Source organism: Amblyomma mixtum, chromosome 8 (genome assembly GCF_055824585.1).
Source record: "Amblyomma mixtum isolate Tamu chromosome 8, ASM5582458v1, whole genome shotgun sequence".
In the NCBI taxonomy this organism is placed as follows: Eukaryota; Metazoa; Arthropoda; class Arachnida; order Ixodida; family Ixodidae; genus Amblyomma; species Amblyomma mixtum.
Window position 1 is genome coordinate 97029289 of NC_143019.1, and position 23003 is coordinate 97052291.

The 23003-nt window shown below is 44.4% G+C and overlaps 1 long non-coding RNA gene across 1 annotated transcript; it reads left to right on the top strand.

Moving 5' to 3' along the window:
- Nucleotides 1-8958: 8958 nt before the first annotated feature.
- Nucleotides 8959-20035, top strand: LOC149333642 (uncharacterized). The gene is made up of 3 exons (XR_016284953.1): nucleotides 8959-9085; nucleotides 10018-10107; nucleotides 19833-20035. It is a non-coding gene; the product is annotated as an uncharacterized LOC149333642 (long non-coding RNA).
- Nucleotides 20036-23003: the final 2968 nt, after the last annotated feature.

Sequence of the window (23003 nt, forward strand, 5' to 3'; positions counted from 1 at the left end):
ACAAATTTAAAAGGCGCGTAGAAGGAACGTTAACGCGTGAGTAGGGGGTTTGCTGTAACAATAATTATCTGGATTTTTTGACAACCACTGTTCTAAGCTTTCAGTGGTTTCCCATAAACAAGGAACTATGCGTTGACTGGCAGCCAAAGGAGATATAACAAAAAAAGCAAGCGAGGCAACATTTCATTTTCAAGTTGCATCTTCACGGAAAGCTTGGTAATGTTTTTGTTTCACGTTGCTTGCTCCTTAAGGCTGGCAGATTCCTTTTCAAAGCGATAGCTTCACTGTGCTAAGTAAAGCCATGCATCACCGTGTGTGCGACACACACAGCCTGCCAAACAGATAATGAGCAAACTACCCACCGTGTCAAGCGGTAGGTTGCCTGGTAACCGCAACCTTGGCTGCACAAGGCCCACCGCTGGGTGCACATGCAATCGCAGGGCAGTGGCGCATCGCTTAAACGCTGCACCACTGCTCCAGGAGTGGTATGATGACTCGTAAGGATCTATACCAATGAAAACTAGTAAATGGCTTTCTGCATATAGGGGTATAACCCATAACGCTATCATGTCATACCCTTAAATAGGAGCTTAAGTGTGCCTTCTTTTCAACGCGGTCTTTAGAGACGACAAGGTTTTTCACAAATGATAACCAACATGACCTATCCTCGAAGCTAGAGAACGGCACTCTGGCTTTAAGTGCATTAGCTCCAATATGCACCGCGATCCACAAATTGAGAGTGCTAAACGGAGGATATCGTACAAATGTTTCACTGTAGCCTAGCGCACTAGAGGCTATTGCTGTCTCTGATCCGTTTTACAGTTTTCGGGCAGCCTCCATTGCTCGGCTTAAGCAGCTGTGACGGTGGCGGCATTGAAATGCAGGACGATGCAGAAGCGTACACGGACACGACAAGACGAAAGCATGTAACATGGTGTAAAGAGCCATAAAAACGGATAAAACATCAATAGAGGTAAAAAGGATAAAACCGATAAAAAGTGACGAAATGAAATTGTGGAAAGAATAAAAACTGACTGAAAGTGACAACGTGGGGCTGTTACGTTAACAGTTTATAATCATCAAGTGTACTTTTTTTTCATTTTCATTTTGCTATCATACTTTTTGAGATTCAGTTGACTTTTAGTTTTATCATACTGTTATGTTTTTATCGCTTTTATGGCTCTTTACACCATGTGACGTTGAGTGCATATGATTATCTTTGCCGCTGCCTTCCAATATATTGTACGAGTTCAGCGCTCTTCCCTATCCCTTCTTCGATTCACGTTCGGGCTTGTTTCGTGCTGTTTTCACTCATGTCACAATGAACCAACTAGCCAGACAAAAAGTTCTGCTTGAGTACTTGACGCATCAGAGATGAAAAAGCTTTCCATTTCTACGTCGAAATTCACATATCGCCCTATGAGAACCAGAACATTGACGTTAGCAAAAATGTTCGAAGGCTTTCTCCTTTGAGGTGGGGGGTGGGGGGGGGGGAGAGGGGACCGCTTTATTCAACCACCCCTCCGGACCGCCACTGCGTAGAGAAAGGATCGCGTGACAACAAGGGCCTTTGTACTTCGGGCGGGACGCAAGTGCACGAGCTTGCGAATGTACCGTCGCCAGCGAGCTGCTATTTTCCTGCTACCGGTGCTGTCATTCTGACGGCTTTCGTATCGTCATGTTTGTGAATGTCAGAAAACATTTTTGATCATGTCAGAACGTGCAGCTTTACATCCCGTGGCGAAGGAATGTCAATGCGATCGTGTAGCAGCTGTCACAGAAACGATTGCCAAGAGCACTAAGCGCCAGAAGGCTGCCAGCTGTGACTACTGAAAAAATGTGGCATGCCAAGAGTGGCTGTGGCGTTATTCATTTTACGTTTCTTCTCCTCTGTCTTGGTTAGAGTGTTGATAACGGTGATAAAATTCCTATAAAGCTCAGCTTTAAGCGCTCGCTTCTTTAACATTTAATGACTGATACAAAAAGGCTGGGACGCAAATGCATGCTGCTGCCTTTAGCAGTATAATGTTTTGGGGCAACAACTTCATTTCGAAATTTTGTTCCGACTGTACTGAACACTTCTGCAGTAAATTTTTCTATGCGCATGAGCTTTGAATTAGGCAAATGGTTGAAAAAATCTCTGCCTCTCCCGTAACCGAGAGTAGAGTAAGCATGAAATGTTTACGGGCATCATACATTGGTTGTAGATGGCACTAGTAAAAATCTGAAATGGGTCTAATGTTCAACACACCACACCACAATCTTCTTCTTGCGTCGAAGCGATCGCCTGCAATAGTGCGGGCTTAGGTAGGCATCCGCAAATCGCGGCCGCCTTGTCGCTTTCGGGAGCGGCCGCATATTCATTGCGCTGTCGGCAGGGGCGAGCAGTCTTCTGCTGTCACGTATCACTCGCAAAGCGATCGCTTTCCGCAAGACGCCTCCTGCCTCTCCTTTCATCAGCCTCCATTGCACGGCTTATAGCAGCTGCGATGGTGGCGGCATTGAAATGCAGGACGATGTAGAAGTGTGCACGGACACGACGAGACGAAGGCCTGACAAGGCTGTATATGCAGCGCGTTCGAATACTCTGCGAGCGTGTATACATCTGCCTGCCAAAGGGGAAACGTCATGAGCTGAAGGCCCAGCGGCCGGTCATTTTCATGCGTGAGTGTGGGACCGCAGCGCCATCAATGGGGACGGCGTGGAAGCGCGACCCTCTCTCTTAGAGAGTCTCGTTAAATCTCGTACGGTGCCTGGATGCTCTCGTTTCAGCTCCCGGATGTGTGGAATTCAGTGCCCGGATGTTGGCCCTCGCTCTCGGCTAGAAACTTACCACGCAGGGTAGAGCTCCAGTGGGTGCCGGCTCACTCTGGGAATCCAGGAAACGAGGCTGCCGATAAATTGGCCTGAGGTTTGATTTGCCGGGCTCAGGACGGCCTCGATCCAAGTTTCTCGAGAGAACGGGCGCACACCTTTGCAGAGCGCACGCAAATGCCCCGCTTGGACCGTCGGACTTACCCTCCTCCACACCCCTCCCTTACCAATTCCTAACAGATCCTCTGGAGACGCCTCCAGACCCGCTCTCTCTCATCCCCTCAGCTGCTATCCCACTACTGTGGCACCTCCCCTGCATGCACCCTGTGCGGCGACCCTCAGGCCACACTCTCCCACATCCTTTTCGGCTGCCCTGCTGATCCTCCCCCGCAGGGACAGCCCGCGTTATCAAGTTGGGAGGACTGGGAGGTCGTGCTCCCGTCTCCGGAGCCGCCATCGCAGCTTGCTGCGGTGCTTCGGGGTGCCGACGTCATGGACAAACACCGCATGAACGTTGCGACGTAGAGTGGGACCGTGCGGTGGTCCAGGGACCCAAGGGGGGTCTAAACACACTTGCCATAATAAAGTTTTTCTCTCTCTCTCTCTCTCGGTCTCGGCGTGACGTCACTACACTGCCGACAAGGGGAGCTAAAAGCATTTCATGCTTAAAATGTTTAGTGCTTTCATGGAATTATTATACTTCATTAACACAATTATCACCCACGAAACACGCAGGGAAAATGTAACGTATCTGGCTTCGTACGTTCTAAAACGCGCTTAGAAGGAAATTTAGCGCGTGAGAAGGGTATTGGCTGTGACAATAAATATCTGACTTTTTCCCAACCACTACTCTATGATTTCCATGGTTTCATAGAGACAGGGAACTATGTATTTACCGGCAGTGAAAGGAGATATAACAGACAAAGCAAGCGATGGAGCATTTAGTCTTCAAGTTGCATCTTCACGCAAAGCTTTGTAAACTTTTTCTTTCGCGTTGCTTGCTCTAAGAGGCTGGCAGACTCCTTTTTCAGCTTGTGTCCTGAGTGACGACAAAATTTTTTACAGATGATAGTTCACGCGACATATCTACGAAGCTAGACAATAGCAGAGGGGCTTTACGCGCCTTAGCTGCAAAGTTCACCGCCACCTATAAATAGAGAGTACTTAGCAGAGGTTATTGCACACTTGTTTCGCTGCTGCCACGCGCACTAGCTGTTACTTCAGTCAGTGCTTCGTTTTGAAGCCTTCGAAGTGCGCCCTATGAACAACTTCGACCGGAACGCGAAAGATACAGATGGGGTAAAATGCCTGATGTCATCCGGAACCTTATCCGGGACGAACTGTGCCGATTGCTATTAGCATCGCGTGGTGGCAAAGTTCTGATACCCTCTCATATAAGGCTTAAAACACTCCACATGATGATATATGTGACTACAACCCAGCGAAGAATATCGGTTAATAGAGTTTTTTAGGTTACCTACGGAAAATTTCACCTTGAAGTTAGAAACTGTTAGAGAAATAAAATTTTCTCACATGGCTGAATTAAATTTATCGAGGGAATGAACTAAAACCTTAATGTGTTTGCAGATCCATATATTACAGTAGTAGTGATGTAGGAGCCGCAGCTTATAGACAGGAAAAGGTCGAATCCCGCTTAATATGAGCTAGAAAATTGAGGTAAATTAACCACCTCTATGAAACGAAACAGAGTATCTGGGAGAAAGCTACAAAGTGCTCTAACGAACTTTCCAAAGCTACAAATACCGTTCTTAAAATGAGTAACATAACTAGCACTCTTCTTTCAGCGTACAAGCTAAATACAGTGTTGATCACAGCACGAAATACGTAGAGCAAATGATTGAGGAAGAGAAAGAGCGCAATTTCGAAATATTTTGTGCTATTGAGAGTGCATTATTCTGTATTTGAGTCATAGTCAAGTTGTTCTGTATTTCGCGGAGACACGGCCGATGAAAACCTTGTGTCTGTGGCGGTGCAATATGGTTCTTAGGCTCTATATGTGAACATTTCTTTCTTAGCTATTGTACTCAAAACTATCCATTGAGCATATTCAGTTTTCTTCCTTTTGTTGCAAAGAGCACTACATATGCGAATATATTGTTTAACCCATTTCTGATGAAAAGAGGAAACCAAATTTAGTTAGTTTCCTAGAACCAGACAAGTCTCTAACGGCGTAAATATACAAAATAAAAACAGAGGCAGTGATTAGTGTTATTAATTATTTGAATTAAATTTCCATTACGACCATAACTTACACTGTCTAATTCACTGTGCAAATCTCTATCTTCACAAGTAATGGAGCGGGGTCTTGAGCAATACTGAGCCGAGGCATAAGTGCTTCTTTTCTCTGTGCATGCGTCGAAAGTTGAATTTACCCTTACCGAAATGCATACTCGGGGCCGCAGAGTGAGATGGGGAAGCCTTAGCGAGAGGACGCCACTTCCGGAGGCCACTAATTTCACAGGTTCTTTGTAATACCTTATTGCTATAGCTGCAAAACGTTCCAGTGTCTTGCTACAGTGCTAAATGTATTCTCATAGTTCATATATATTCTCAAATAAATCCTCATACTTCCTGGACAGTTTCACGTAATGTGAGGGTAAATTGTTCGAATATATGCGACAGTATTAAAAAAACATTTACTGCGCACATGATTATGTGTAATGATTTTTCCATCAGGCTCATGCTCTGATGATTACTCAAATTGCTGCGCTTGGTCAGAAGCGTACGGGTTTAAATCCTTCATTCCGCGTGGCGGAGGAACACTAGTGCTACCAGCCGTATGCATTTATGAATGGTGGATCCGACTGGGAATTTCCTACTGTCCTCCATCTTTTCACGAGATATGAGTTTTCAGCCGAAGTTCCTTGTCCGAATTCCTTCTATTTCAGCTCTGCATACACGACTGCACATGACGTTTCCGGGAAGCGATTTCGGGCTGGTAGTGCGTGTGCCTCCGTCCGTCCTTTAGTTTCGAAAACGATCCTGCTTGTTTCCTTTTCTTCTCCCACTCACCCACCGGGGTGGCTCAGTGGCTATGGCGCTCGGCTGCGGGCCCGAAAGACGGGGGTTCGATCCGGGCCGCGGCGGCCGAATTTCGATGGAGGCGAAATTCTAGAGGCACGTGTACTGTGCGATATCAGTGCATGTTAAACAACCCCGGGCGGTTGAAATTTCCGGAGCCCTTCACTACGGCGTCTCTCATAGTCTGAGTCGCTTTGGGACGTTAAACCCCAACAAACCAATAAACCAATCTTCTCCCGCTTGTACGCTTTTCAGAATTCGTATTTCGAACACCGGTTTGGAGTAAACGCATGTTGCACCCGTCTCCTCCGCATATGCAGTCATGGCGTTTTAATGCAGCGCCAGTGCCAATTGCATGGCAGTAAAAACGCAGAGCTGTGTATAGACGAGGCGATTCTTAGCTCGCACCCTCCACCGAAGTCGACAGAATATAATTTCCACCGCTCACAACAGCACTAAGTTTTCGTTGGATAAATGTGCAACATAACAGCTCAACTTTGAAGCACAACCATATTGTGGCTTCTTCTGACGACGACAATATTTTGTGCGGCGGCATTTTTTAGATTTAAAAAATACTTCACCATGCGATATCACTTTATGGCGTGCTTTTGGCATGATCGATAGCTGCGGCCATAATATTCGTACGAAAAACTGCGTTCATCTGTATGAGGTGCCGCTTATATGAGTACGGGATTTCTCGTTTCTAGGGCCTCCAGTTCGCATTGCCTTTTCACTATTTCTGTTGGCTTTTCCTGAGCCCATTGTGCAGTGAAGCTACGCAGCAACTTCGAGCCTCAGATGCCAAAATATTCTTGTCTATTGTCATCTATTCCAACGAGCCCATTAGGTATGAACCGCTTGCAAGCTAACACCCGAAATGCACCACTTCGCAACCAAAACTGAGAAAAGAGCATCCTGGATAGCTTGCAGACTGTGCTCCCGGGGTAGCAATTTTGTCCTCTTTTCAGGTGGGGATGCTCAAGAGACTGGACTGAGGCTCGGCATCATCGGGTGCTCCCCGTAAATTGCTGAGGGTGCACGCTGCGTCGCACTGTTGGTTAGTGCGAATGTTTTATCTGTGGCGACGGCCTGGCATGTGTGCAAGAATCTAACATGAATACAGCTGATGCTAGCTTGTAAAAAACTGAGTCCGAAACATTACTGCGGAGGAGAAGCATGCTCCCGCATCTTTATTTTCATTCTTTGCCAGTCTGCCTTCCTTTCTGGGGCGCAAGCAACATATTATTCATTAGCAGCATGTGTAAAAAATATGGATAACTTAATCACCACCGGTTACTCATAAAAAAAATACGCGTAAGGCCTAGATACGTTTCAGTACTCTCAAAATAAATTTTGGCCAATTTGAATAAACAAAGCAAATTTTGTTCGCGTGCGGGTTCTGGAGACATTCCTGACAGGTTACGAAAAAATTTGAGCACCTTCGTACATTGACTCGCACAGACTATAAAGGCCTCCTTTTGACGCCAAAAAAAGAAAACTGAAAGCAGAAACTTGCACCAACAACCAAGAGACATGACAAAGATCAACAGTAAACTTAATATGCTTGAGAAAAGGACTGAAACTCCTGCTATATTACCAAGGAACCACGAAAGTTACACAGAAGCCATTTTAAAATAGGGCGATGAATTTGAACAATAAACTCGTGGTGTAATGCTTTCGCTGTTCACAGCACCACCTCAGGAACCGACTTACACATTAATGAATGACGACACATACTTAAGAGCAATGCATATCAACTAAGGCATCCCGTGTATCTTCGCCTTGAGTATTATTCTGTACGTGCTAGGTTGCTTTCATGATGGATTTTTATGACATCACTCGGTTTAGGCATGGCAAGCGTACAATTAAGCACATACGAGTATGTATTCCGAGCGCTTACACAGCACTTCATCTACTGGTTGGAGCATTTGTGCGCTTCAAATAGACATTTTACGCCAAAAATTCAGCGCAGTTGTAATTGTTTTCCAGGGAGCTCCAGTTGGAGTATTTTTCTGGAAGTGCTTTCGCCTTTATTATGAGAGATATACGATCCAAAGAGCGCTTGGTTATTAAAGGTGCCTAGCATCTTTGTCGCAGGGCAGAGGAAAGCTTCTACACGACCCCTAAAATAGATAGAATAGTTTAGTGCTAGACTTTTCAAGGAATTAAGGATGTACTGTGCCACACGTGCTGGCTATGCGTGTACACTGCTTACATGGGTTTGAACTTCCACTGAAACACCATCGATCATTTGATCATTAGTTTACAGTGGAGCTATTTGTGCGAAACGAAGCATTGCTTTAAATGCAGCAATCTTCGCAAGAGACGAAAGTTATTGAAGTCTCTTTGCCTTCTCTCGTCGTTCACCACTGCAGGCGGCAGGAATATTGAGAGACGTGGAAGAAGTGTACACGCGTCACGGAATGCCTTGCTCAAATTCTTTCATGCGCCTTTCATACGTCAAATTCTTTCATGGAAATGAACACGTAGTGTTTTTGGTCCCACAGCCAGTGGCATCGGCATTTGTAAGTGGAATGGAAGACGGATAAGTTTTGATTTATCTTGGGCCGATGTTTTACTTTGCTTCTTTTCAGAAAAACTCGAGCACCTATTGTGCGCTGAAGCTGCGCTGCTTGAATTCAGACAATGTAATGGTTTTTTGTCAGCAGTTTCTCGCCTTTCCCAAGCCGCAAGCGCGAAAGTAACCAACTTGTGTGCGGATTCACGGATACATGACGGATGAGGAGGCTCGGCGCCGAGAAAATCAAACACAATTCGAACCAGAAAATATATTTGCTTGTAAGGCGCGTTGGCGTACAACTGTCGCTGCCATTCTTTCAGCCTAGAGAAGTCACATGAGTGAAATAACAGTGGAAATAAACCGAGAAAAATACGCACATCTATCTTTCATCTAGGAATTCTTCCTTAATGACTCGCACATCACGAAATTCAATGCGCAGCTGAGCATAAAACCGGTGTTAGACCACTATTGAAGGTGAGAGATCAGTGCCCGTGGCTCCCTCTTTCAGAGCTTCAAGTGAAATTAACGGCGCAGCTGCAAAACATAACTATTCAGTACTGCTTGCCAGGTACATTTAAAATGCTCTACATATATTCAAAAGCAGTAGTTTCCATTAACGCATTCTTTCTCTTTAATGAATGCGATGTATTTGCTGAAAAAAGCACCGACAATGCCATCAACTTGTAAAAGTATCAAGACATCTATGAGGTAAATGTAACACCATAGATTAATTCACATCGTTACTTTCCCTATGGAAGGATTTTCTGACCATTGTTTGGTAGAAATACCATTGCTTCCAGTTGTCTCTTTTAAAAATAATATTTGTTCAATGGCGTAGCATATTCTGACCTCGTTAAGGAACGGAGAGCATAACTCATTCTTGCCTGAAATTAAAAAGAATCAAAGAAAGAGTTCATAACCTCAACATTAGCCTACTTAACGCAGAGGCGTACGAAAAGCAGTGTCAAATTTTTTTACGGTCACTATTTTATAGAGGTCGTTCTGTAAATAATTTGCAATACTTTTAACTTTCCATTCTGTCCAACCAATACCACTGTACTGAAAGATCAGATCTTAGCTGTCGAACCAGCTCGAAGGCTCAGTGACAAAAAATCTAGTTTTATTCAAATAATTTCTTTTCCCATCAATGTTTTTATAAGATAAGAGGTGCATAATGTTGAGCGCTGGGTGATAGTGGCACAGTCGCTTCCCGTTACGAACCACACAGTTTATACAGGCAGAAGCCAAACATTAACACTCTAAAAGGTTGCTTTAGAATATTTTCCAATCAAATTTCGCATGCTAGCATCATGTAGTAATGAGAAGAAGTGCTCAAAGTGTGCCGCGAATTAACCCATAAATTGATGTGGAATATCGGTGAAACTGCCTTAATGACCAATCCTGCCTTACCAATTTTCACTTCAAGGCACCCTGGATTCTAAGAGAAATGCCTTTTAAATGCTCGGGCTAATTTTGATAGTTACGTGAACGCAGCATCTTTCTGCCCTTCACTTATTTACTTGTGAAGAACGGTGTCGGCTTCCGTTGCGCATTATGAAAGCGTTCGGAAATCAAAATAATGTCACATTTCTGCACGACGACAAACAAAACAGAATGCCATTTGTTTTGTTTTTTTCCAGGGAACTACTGGACAGTGTTAGGATTTCTTCAAAACAGGTTAACTACGCATTGCCTGCATGCGGTGTAGGAGCGCACTGACTTTTCTGTGTGTTAGTATAACCTTTTTTAACATATTCTGTGCCGTGCTCTGTATGCATTATGTAAGAAAGGTAATTAGGCGCAACGAAAGGATGACGACTGAACTGCAACACAGACCAGAGTCAGGAGGGCACATTCATTTGGCTAACCGTTCGTCCAAGGTTCTTCTTTTGCTTCGGTGCTGCTGCTGTTAGTGCGCCTTGCGGCCTTCTGTTCAACGATGTATATACACTGCCTATAATTTTTAGGTGCTGCCTGATTTTTTTGAAGGGCGGCTGTGGTTGCAATTGACCTAAAGGAGCATAATTATACATGTCAAGACGAATACGCATGTTCAAGGTTTCCGTATGCTTCGGGCAGAAAAATAAATCTTCAGGTTTTAGAAATATTTTCGCAGGAAAAAAAAGCAATGCTTAACTCAGTTTTTCTGAGGCGCACACCTGTCTTGAGGAGCCTGAGGGGAGATTAATCTCTACAAAAAAAAAGCTTAGTGCGCAGCTAATCGGTCATGGTAAAACTAAGGTCATTATCCTTGCTAAATTGTGCACTCCTCAATCTTTCCTCTTATTGCTTCTTAGATGACGCTCCTCTTCGGTGCAACTTTCTTCCATTCCCTGCTTAACTCTAGGCTAATTCTACATCTCCCCATCGTGCGATCACATCTCACCTTGAAGAGCATCTCAACATCCTGAACGATGGCAGGATATGCCAGCAGTATAAAACCTTTTTTTTATATTCATGACGCTTCCAATTTTCTCGTTGCTTGAGAAGGTATTATTATCCGCAAAGTATTTCATTCGTGATCGTTTACTATAACGTGTCGCTATTTTGAGAACATATGCCGTAGTGACCTTCTGCCTAGTCGCGTGGCTCCTTCTAGCCGCCAGTTATTACCATATACACTGTCTTGTCAAGGAATGCATTAAATGGTAAAATTTTCGCTTCCCATTCTGCGCACCTTTTGTTCGTGCGGTTTGCATCCGTCGAAAAAAGCCGCACTTCTAGGGATTGGATAAGTGCACAAAGCCCTTCACAAACGAGGTTCAGAAATTCTCTTTTCATCTTTCTTCTCAGATTTAGTTTACAATAAAGTCGATTTGAGCGGGGCCAACTCCGCGTGGTTTAAATTACCACCTAAAATAACAATGTTGTGAAGACAAGCAATCACTGCTTTCCAAAGTAAATTGTTATAACTCCAGGTAGTGGAAGTCAGGAGCAGATTCCTGCACGTGTGCACAGGCGGGGTACGGCATGCGGGCCTCTAATGATTCACTGAACCATCAGTATAGGCTCAGAACACAAGAATCGCAATTAGGGCGCCAAATGCCGCTATGTGTCTGCGGGCGCTGGTGGCACGAAAGTCTGTCACCAAGCGCTTGAGATGTAACGACCACTTGGCTTCCCTCTTAAAGTTTCACACGCTGGGTTGCTATCACCTAACACAATGGCAGTGATATCGGATGAACCTTCCACGAATACCGCTGACAATCGCCCAGAATGCGATCGCCTTCGGAAGCGACAGGTGAGGCCAAACTTCACTACCTAAGATGACCGACAGCACGGTCGCCTAACGAAGCGTTCAACCACGCATGCATTCTTGCAGTGCCTTAATCTATTGGGAGCACAGATTACGCCGACGTTTTTCATGCTCATTCCGGTTCGCTGTGTTCATAGAAGCCAACGAATATTTCGTCGTCATGGCGGATGTTGGCGCGTAGGGCACTAATACTCTCAATGTTTACTCCTTTGATATCTTAACTACAATAACTGCCATTTTTTACCTAAATTCTATAGAATTTTCCGACTTTGCCAACATCATCATCATTAGCCTGACTACGCCCACTGCAGGGCAAAGGCCCCTCCCATGTCTCTCAAATTATCGCTGTTATTCGCCAGTTTGATCTTGATCTTGATCTCATCCGCCCTCCAAACTTTCTGCCGCCCCCTGCTACCTTTCTTAATCTGGAATCCCGCAACACATTTTCTCTGTCCGCAGACAAAGATAGTATAGTTAATGTTTCCCTTTTCGGAGTGTATATTTTTCATTCCTCTACCTGAACCCGCAACGCCCTATGGCATTCTGTGTTAAGCATATAATGCAGCTACAGGGCCAACCACAAGCCTCCCGATTTCTTTTCTCTTATCCGAAGCCTTTGTCTGTGCTGAATATGGATGTGCCCCACTGCCCTGATCCGTCAGTGGATGACGTGCTCTCAGCAGCACTGAAGCACTTCGATGAATGCCACCAACTGGCCTTTCGCTCCCTTCAGAAGAGCGCTGTCAACAGAAAACCTAGACCGAGACAGTTACCCCGTCCACATTTCTCTTTTCAGCACAGAACCTTAACCTATGGCATGCATTACTAGCCGTGCTTGAACACAGCGCAGAATACAAGCGTTCCAAAACGAATGCAAAAAGGATTGTTTACAGAAAACACTCGGAATTCGTGAATGTCAAAAAGACAAGGCGCATCATGCATGCATGCACTAGTGGATTCTAGACGAATTGGGATATTTAATTTCATTGCTGCAATTTTCCTAACAAGACCAAACTTAGCAGTTCATTTAAAGAGTTTGTTTTCAGGCTACGTTTCGGTGCCGCTATTTCTTAGTTTTGATGCAGCATAGCACCTTTCAAGACAGAGCGTTCTAGTTCATGTTCACATGAGGGGAAATGTAGGCCTGTATGGTGAAGTAGGAGGCGATGTCATTCCCATTGCATGAGCGCGTTGAGGGACTCATCCGTAAAAGCCTCTGAATCTAGTGGCAACATGCGATTCGTGTCTAGCTGCACTCATCTGCAGCCGAGCTTAGCGAATAAATAGGTTAAGAAAGTTGAGCAAGTAACTTGATCGAGGTTTAATAATGCGGCGGCGCCAAACTCGCAAGTGGAGTGCATTGCCAACATTTGCATTGGCCCTGGAATAGATTGAAGCTTGGTAATTTAGAGAGATTCTTAACTGGGTTTCCCTACGATCAAATTTATCTTCACTTGTATTGTTCCCACTTGTGCCATATTTATATTTTGTATTGTCTGCATTCATGGGAGCAGCAGGTGCAGTTTGCATCACAACTTTCGTGTGCAAGTATATGAAAGAAAAAATTATTTGCCCTCAAAAAGAAAAACTTGCAGAATGTCGTTTCAAACAGAAAAAAATATTTTTGTTCTCTCGCTACCCAGTAAACTCATATTTGGTGCAGGGGTCGGACTGTACACGAACCCTCAAGCTCCGTTGTTTTAAGGAACTCGGCTGCTTAACCACGGCGGGATAACTGTTTTCGTGTGAACGCACATTCGATTAATTACCCTTAAAGACTTCAAGATACCAAAAAGTTATTGAAACTTCCAGTGCTATTTAAATAGCTTAACACATCCGACATGACTATTTTTGTTCTTGGAATAGGACATTGATCAACCGCAGCGGCTGATAGGTTAGGACACTAGGATGCAGAGTCCTATCCCTCTAGTTCACTTCCGGCCGCAGCACTGGGGAAATTACACTTTAGTTCTTTAGTTCAAAAATTTCCTGGACACCAGAGAGCCATCGGCTTTCTTAAAATTCAAGAAATGCAGAAATAAGTTAAATGCGGAGCTAAGGAAAGCGAAGAAATTGTATTATAATAACCTTTTTACAAATACGTTAAAGAGTCGTCGTCATATGGCATGGAATGTTATAAACATGGTGTTGAAGGGCCGAAATCCAAGGTTTTCAGCGGCAGAATTTCTAAGCAATACAAACCTCTCCGGTGTTGACTTAGCGGAACACTTTAATACTCATTTTGTCAACTTGACAAATACAGAAGATAGCCTGGAAGCAGATTTCAACTTTCCATCTCGCTGCAGTGACACTCTTTTTCTTCCGCCAACCGATGAGGCAGAAATCTGTTTCACATTTCTGAACTTACATAACAGTAATGCCAAAGATGCTGACGACTTGCAAATAAAGCCGGTTAAATACGTTATTGATATCATCGCACCCTATTTATCGTATATATCTAACTTAATACTTGCATCAGGCTGTTTTCCAACCGCTATGAAGAAAGCAAGAGTATCCGTTATACATAAGGGGGGCGAAAAGAATGATATTAATAACTATCGACCGATATCTATACTTCCTGTATTTTCAAAAGGACTAGAAAAACTAATATTTGCACGTATTAACATCTTTTTCTTGAAGCATAGCTTACTGACCGACTGCCAGCACGGTTTCCGGAAAGGCAGGTGTACTGAAACGGCTTTACTTACAATGAAAGAACTTATAATTAACAACATTGACAACAACTACCTTACACTCGGCATATTTATTGACTATAGCAAAGCTTTTGACCGTCTAAATCATCAAATATTATTACACAAACTGTTTGCATATGGCTTACGTGGTGTATGTCATTCGTTGCTTGAATCTTACTTATGTGACCGCCAACAGTGTGTTTCTATTGACAATATCTGCTCGTCTTTTCAAACAGTTACCTCTGGCGTACCTCAAAGTAGTGTTCTGGGGCCTTTTTGTTCAATGTATATATTAATGACGCTGTTGAAAATAGAAATACTGCATCATTTGTGCTTTATGCTGATGATATGAGCATGTTTGTTTCTGGCAAACATATTAGTGCAGTTCTAGCGGAAGCTCAATCTGAATTGCTGAAAATTTGGGATTGGTCCAATCTTAATGGACTAAAAATTAATACAACTAAAACTAAAGGTGTACTGTTCAAAGCCAGAAACAAACATGTGGACATAAACCACCCTCTTGTACTTGGTCCTGAAGTGATAACATTAGTTGATAAACTTAAAATATTGGGTGTAACCTTCTCCGCTGATATGACATGGACTAGTCATATCGAATCATTATCAAAACACCTATCAGCAGCAGGTGCAGTATCACGATGCCGGCAGCTCTTACCAGTGAAAGCCAGACTCCAAGTTTACCACGCTCTTTTTGCTTCTAGAATTAATTACTGTACACTTGTGTGGGCTACAACGAGCCTTAAGAATCTGTGCATTCTTCATCGTTTGCAAAAGAAAGCTTTGCGCTACATTGGCAATCTCCCACGACTACATGCAACCGGCCAGTTATTTGCAGATTTTGGCATTATCAATGTGATGACTGTCTTTGAATTCCGCTTAGTCTACTCGTTGTTCTTTTCAAGTGAAGATTTTAAAGCATTTTTAACCGCTTCTTCTTGCCTAACTAGTCAAAGAAGTGATCCCCGAACCCGTGCTTCAGACATGTGGTTTCTACCACATCGTCGCACGGGATACTTACTTCAATCACTTACATACCAGGTTCCCTTTGTGCTGAATAAACATGAAAAACTGCGTGCTGATTTCACTACTTTTACTCGGAGACAAGTTCGCGAATATTTCATGAAACGTTGAAACAATCCTTTTGATGCTTTGATTGTATCCCTCTGGTAATACCATCAGGTTGCACTGTTATTTCGGTAACCACATATCTATTCTTTATACCTGTGTTTATACCTGTGTTTATACCTGCGTTTATACCTGCGTTTATACTGCCTTTATATTGCGTTTATCCCTGTGTTTATCCCTGTGTTTATCCCTGTGTTTATCCCTGTGTTTATGCCTGTGTTTATGCCTGTAATATGTTCCATGTAAAGCAGCTTCCTGCTAAAACTGTCGCCTGCTGATGTATGCGAGGGCCCTCGGCACTCTCAAGCAGTGAAAAACTGCTTTTTTGCTGAGGTGCCCCCCACCTAGAGTTGGAAAATAAACATTGAATTGAATTGAATTGAATTGAATACCAGAGCACATTCTGGAGCCGCAGGTGGTCGAAGTTATTCCCAAATCCATTCTGTCGCTTCTGCCTCTTTCTGCTGTGTCCTTCCCATTACAGTCTTGAAAGTGTCCGTGAGGAGGACAGGTAATGCGTGTTTCGTTTCTTGAGAAGAATTATAAATATTTTTACACAACGGGCAAAAATTTGAGCCCGTTTTATATGTGTATATATATATATATATATCATGAAGCGGTTCCAAACTTATTTTCAGGCATTCAGTATAAGCAAAATATACTGGTTCTACGCCTTGAATTTTCCAAGACAATATAGCAAAGCAAAAACTTGCACATACATTTCTGTAGAAAACCTTGGTCAAGATGGCATCAATTACTCGACGAAATATTTCTTTAATAATACCTCGTAAATAATGGAACGAATGCTGTTCGCGCTACTTTAGTTTCAGATTTCTAGATTGTGATATGTACTGGCATATTGTATTTAGTGCAGTCATTGTTACATCGGTGAACATTATCAAGGATTCCTTATGTGGTGACATCATTTTATTTACTGGTATTATTTCGTGGAATCTGAGAGCAAACATATAAAGTACTGCTTTTATGCCAGTGCATCAGGAAAGAATTTGCAAATATCAATAATTACAGTTTATACAGTGAATATATTGCTAAAGGGGAATAAGGTAGCAAGTTGGGGGAGTTAATTGGGATGCATGGTGATTGCAGAGGAGACACTACCCCGTCACTGTCCCGTTAACACTATCCCGTCATACCGTTCAGGAGGAGTTTGTGTTCCCACCGCTTTCTTGTTTCACTCTGACCATCCTTCATTTTCATACACCGCGGTTGAGGTGTCCACACTGACGTGCTCAAGTGTTGCGCACTTTGCAAGTTTTGTGCTCCAGTTTTAGTGGTTGTTTTTGCTGGGAGGCTGGCAGACAAGTTTCGCTCTCTTAGCCCATAACGTCCGCTATTTAAAACGGTTTTAATCACTGTCGGACATTAGCTCTTTTCATTTTCTGTATCCAGCTCGTAACAATCATTGTCTTCGTTAGCCTTTTAGGCGCATATGCGTTACCTCTTAATGGATAGCGAGTCACGCGTGCAAGGTTTGGCTGAGAAAACACCATCTTATTTCTTGCCGTCTCTTTGTTCAGGGACTCACTGCATTGAGTAAAATAGAAGTTCTCTAAATTGGATGAAATATAGTGTTTTCTGGCTTAGTAATTTTGTTCACACCCCTAACACATAACAAAAAATAACGGTCTAAATCACTCCTTCTGCCCCCGAACCGTGCAGCTACATGATGGCACTGCTTTCATGTCTTCTTCATAGCGCTGCCCCCTAATAGAGAACAGAGATCGAGTACGATACCTCGGCAGAAAATGCCGTCATCCGCCTGCCCAGCAACTTCCATACGGTATTCTCGATCTGCGCCCAATGTGTGGGATTCAGATTTCTTCTCTTACATAATCTATACACCTCCGTTCGCACCGATGTCCAAGCCGACAATTAGCTATTTATTGCTGCAGATAATCTGGGTGCTGAAAACAACGTAATTTTTTTTTTGCGCCGTGGAAATTAAACCAACTACCCATTTTCGAACTTTATAGCTGTGTACGGTCAATTGTATTGTTCTGTTAATTCATACCAAAATAATTTAATCAATTCCAGGAAACTAGTTTTGTTAAGCCCGAGAGCTGAGAGAGCTTTGACATTTTAAAATATATTCCAAAAAATCTATATTTCGATTTTGGCAAATAGAGAAATATTTGAAGATCGGTATGGACGTTTTATATTAACGCCTTTGTGCGATTGCAGAGAAATGGCACCCAAGGAAATACTTATTAATTTTTTCGAATTGCGCAAATTGCTCAGTTTCTCGTATGCGAGAGGCAAATAACGGAAAGTATTTATTACAAGTTGATCATCATTAACCTTATCTGAACACTGCGTCCTACACAATAGTATCTCGGTGAGCTTATGTCGTTCGAGTTGCTCAACAGTTTACGTTTAATCCTGTATGCTTCATGGCAACGTTAAAGTTCGAATCACTGATTCTTTCTAAGTGCTCAGGCTAAAGCCCTTTAGGCGCAGTGCGTCTTAAAAGAGTGTATTGCAGGCACAAGTAGCTACGACTACTTAGATCATAATCACAAACGATTTTGCTTGAAACTCCTTCACAAAGCAACTTTGAGGTCATGGAGTAGCATGCCAAAAATTTTTTACGGTTATTAAGTAACGATAGTCACACGGAGCTTTATACTTTTTATTAATTCTTCGCCAATGCTACTCGCTCACGGCTTTCGAATTTCTTTTGTGACTCGAGACGGGACCAGCGCTATCTGGAATGGCAGCAACCACGCGCAACTCCCCCTAGCATTTCCACACTATTGTCGTTACCTTTCGCACCGTATCGTAAAATTTCTTCGTCAGGATTAAATGAGCGCAGCGGAGACCAGCCGTCATTTTGTTTGACGGACGCGGAGAACGCTTGTTGCTACCGCCGCCGCCGAGCTGCTTAGTTCTTTGTGGGCGCAAGTCCACCTAAAGAAGATATTGAATTCAGTGCAACTCTTCTCGCCCATTTTCCTCGGCATTGTTACCACCACGAGACATCTGGTGGAGCTGCTAGGTGCAAGGTCACAAGGTGCTGGGGAGCAGTCACCGATGCTGCTCCAACAGTTTCCAGGAAATGGATATCAGGAAAGCCATCGAAGCCGCTAGCACCCAAGATGAACTGGGAAGGAGCCACCATCGTCAGGCTGCCACCTGAACACCGACTGTTACCAGACAAATCTCCACCACGGAAAGAAGCCTCGACTTTGGCCACGGCCGCGCCTCTACTTCTAGTTGCTGAAGTTTACTAGGTTCGTACCCAAAGAGGGCTTGGGGGGTCTCGTCCAGTCGGACGGCTGCGTAGTGCTGCAGCGTAGGTCATGGCTGTAGCTTCCTTTGGTGTCGTTGGGGACGGGGAGCCAAGTGCATGATGCACTTCTTCATGAATAATATCCGGGAGCGACACCACCTGAGTGTCCTGCGTCGGCAGTGTTGAGGATGGCAGCAGTCGGCGGAGTTCTTCGCAAACAATTTCGCGGATTAGATCTCGAAGGTTATCTCCGCTTTCAGGGGTATCTTCTGGGGGGCTTGACGACAGCACTTAAAGTGGTCGGTTGTAGGGACCAGTCCGGGCTTCAAGAGTCTTTTCGATTGTTGAAGCTTCAGCTACAAACTCGGCGACGGTTGCTGGAGGATCCCGGGTCAGGCCGGCGAAGAGTTGCTCCTTCGATAACAATTCTCGCTATCCGCCTCCACTTCCAGCAAGAGCAGTGAGCTCAACTATATATGTGGGGACAACAAGACCTTTATGAAATGTGAGCATATTCAGCTGTGAAGACGCATCATTGATTTATGCAGTGGTCTGGCTACACTTAAGGTGCTGAACTGAAACACATGCTGTGCAGCCGAAGCTATGGGTTTAGTTTCCTCCCTGCCGGCAATAGTGGTAGTCATTGACTGACTGTGTCCGAAACCGCTAGGTAATCTTTGGCTCAAGGAATGTATGTGGCAGCAGGAAAGATTTTATAACATACATGCTCACAGAAGCAAGCAGAGAATCAATAAGCGACACATGGAACTCGTGCTTCCTCGCCACAGGGGGCTTCACTTTCAGGGTTATTGATGAAGCTAGCGAGACAAGTTTTTGAGCAATTCAAAAATATAGTAGAATGAAGAGGAAAACATATAAATGAAGCACACACTTGATGTCAAGGAAGCGTAGAAGCTGTTATTTTTTTCGTGTTGTTTAAGAGCTGAGGCACCCTTTAGCGGCGTTTTAAAGAATTTTTCGAAGTACACCATACTTCCCCTGTGAAATAAAAAAAATTAAGGTGACACAAGCTCTGCCTTAGTAAAAGAAAATGTAGCTTAACTAGAATGCCCATATATGCAAAATAATTCATTCTCTGCTTAACTCTCATAGATCCTCTGGAGTACTCATACCCCTCCTGGCGAAGTGTCGAAGTGTCGAAGCGGTTAAGCGATGCGCCACTGCCCTGCGATATAGCAGCAGCTGCCACCGGTGGGGCTTGCACAACCCGTGGCTCTTGCCGAGAAGCCTCTAGACCAGGTGTTCTCAAACTGGGTTCCACTGAACACAGGGGTTCCGCGGGCTGTCTTCTTGTGTTCCGCGAGAACCCTCACTGACCCTGATCCGGCAGCTGATATGAGACTGGCTCTGAGTGCTGCTGAGCCACGCTTTGACTTGCTCTCAAAAGGGAAGCAGTACCACCCATCACATTAGTATTTGTATTAATCGGTGCAATAAACATTTAACTTTTGCAACTGTCTCTTTGCAAAAATGCACTCGACAACATTGCTGGTAAGTGAAAGCAAGGTGGGGGGGGGGGGGGGGTTCCCTGGAACTTATTGAAGGCTTTTGGGGTTCCTCCAAGCAAAAACGTTTGAGAACCCCTGCTCTAGACTAACCCCATCTGCCGGGCTAGCTGGTTGCGGTCTATATGTATCAGCAGCGCGAACTAAAAACAGGAAGGAGAATAAGAGAGTACCGAGCGCTGAACTTCCAACTTTTATTTTCCGTCTTCCATCTTTTTTCCATTTTTCATTTTTTCATCTTTTTTTGCCATTCGCGCACACTCAACCCTGTTTTCTTTTCTCCATTTTTCTTTTCTGCGCATGTCATTTGTGATTCATTTCATGGAACTCATTGTATAGTGTGATAGTCGTTATCTTTTGATGCCCTGGACATCGTGTGGGTCCCAGTTCGATCGCGCGCCTTGATTACTCCCCCTTGTGGGCTTTTACTCGGTGCGTGTTCAGTGCGGGTTCAGTTTTGTTCGAATAAAAGTTGTAAGTTCAGTGCTCTGTACTATCTTCTCCTACTTCCTGTTTTGTGTTCGCGCTGGTACATATCAGCCTCTTGCGACCAGTCATTAATTTAACTGGCACCTGCCGCGCTGGGCAGTTTGTTCACAATCTGTTGGGAATGTTGTAACGATGCCGAAAGATCACATGACCTAAGTGGCCTGCCTGCCTCTAAGGTCGGTTCGGGGTATTTTATTGGAGTTTTTACTCACGGTCAACGACTGCAGCGACGCCGACGCCGGATGTTTGCGACACTAGCTCATAAAGTGAATCGCGCTGAAAAGGTAAGGCGCAAAGAGGATGACACATGTAACTAAATATGCCCCTTCCAGAGTATGTCCCTGCTCGTCTTACAACAAACGAACCTGCTCAGAGAAACCATTGTTGAGAACTGTAACACATAACCATGCTAAAAAGTCTTGACTATTGCTTGCTGTCTCCTCAAATTATTTCATAGTCATCGCGACAGTCACCTTCATTAAAAAATATTCGGCGGAGACAACGCTGTTTACTTCTGAGAATGCGAAAGCCTATGTGTAAAACTACAAAAGATAGTTGACACATTAGTATACCGTATGCTTCCGATGCTTCCGCGCCCAGTAACTACACTGCCAGCAGGGGGCCTCATTTATAGCTTGATTGCACTCTGGGTTCCCGATGTCCCGGTGCACAATATTCTCCGCTTGTCGACGTACAATTTTGATGCAAGCATAGCCGTAGGTAGGACGCTGGCGGGTGAAAATCTTGATAACTTTGTTTTCGCAATGCATGGTGGTCATGCACAGCTGCGTTGACCAGGATGACACACCTAGAAATAGAATTCGGTGACGTGTAAAAGGTTGTTTTGATGTCCTACAAATTCCGTGCCATAAAAGGTGGACGGTGGGTCTTATGCTAATGAGACATATAATGCGTTCGGATTAATTAATTAGGCGCTTTTTATCTCCGCCGTTTAAATAGCATGTAATGTTAGATGCCCGTGGGCCATTCATGTTTCAGGCGAGCTGACAATATGCGCTCGGGTATCGAACATGGTAAAGAGGACAACCTGAAACCTCCCGTCTCTGAAAGAAGTTCATTGAAATTAGACACGATTCTAGATGTTCTTTTCATGTTATGTGAAATCCTATAAGTCATTATCGGCGTATGCATTATGAGTAAAGGTCATGAAGCGCTCATAAACATCACAAATCACTGCGGCACCCGCATAGGAGAAATGCGTAAACATGACGTCACGCCTTATGAAGTCACACCAACACGTCGAAGTAACGCATCCACACTTTTCACGTCAACTGAGATTCGTGACCAGAAGTCTGGACCGTCAAAGCGGATGTCGATGACTTATCGATCAGTCGATGAGTTATCGGTCACTTATCGATCACCTATCGATACCTCATCGATACCAGAATTAATTGTCTTGTAAGCAAGAGAGTTGGGGTTTGCTGCCCCAGTAGTGTCAAGTGGTGTCAAGACAAGGTGTAAGGCCGGAAATAGATGGTGGTTCAGGATCAGAGGTCACAGGGGAGCGCGTGCGAGCGTCGGCATCGGAGTGTTTACGACCGGAACGATAAATTACCCGAATGTCGTGATCCTGTTAACGGAGAGACCAACGAGCGAGGCGGCCAGATGGATCTTGCAGTGAAGACAGCCAGCAAAGCGCATGGTGATCTGTAATGGGATCGAACGGGCGCCCGTATAAGTAAGGACGAAATTTTGTGATCGCCCAAATAATCGCCAAACATTCTTTTCCTGTGACGGAATAATTGGTATCCGCTTTTGTGAGTCAACGGGTGGCGTAATCAACGACGTACTCATTGAAGCCAGGTTTTTGCTGAGCTAGAACGGCACCGAGACCAATGCCGCTGGCGTCCGTGTGGAGTTCTGCAGGCGCGGAAGGGTCGAAATGGGGCAAGATCGGAGGAGAGGTGAGAAGCTCGCGCAGCGTTGCAAAAGCTTCGTCGCATGCAGGAGTCAAGCCGACAAGTCGTGGCTACCAGCGAGAAGTTGCGTCAGCGCCGCGATAACGGCAGCAAAATTATTGACGAACCGGCGAAAGTAGGAGCAACGTCCAAGAAAGCTTCTGAGTTCTTTCAGAGATGTGGGCTTTGGGAAATCAGCAACTGCGCAGAGCTTGGCAGGGTCCAGCAGTACGCCATCCTTGGACACGACGTGGCCTCGAATAGTCAGCTGTCGGGCGCCCAAGCGACACTTTTTCAAATTCGGGCCAGCGTCACTGAGACAGCGAAGAACACTCTCCAGGCAGAGAAGA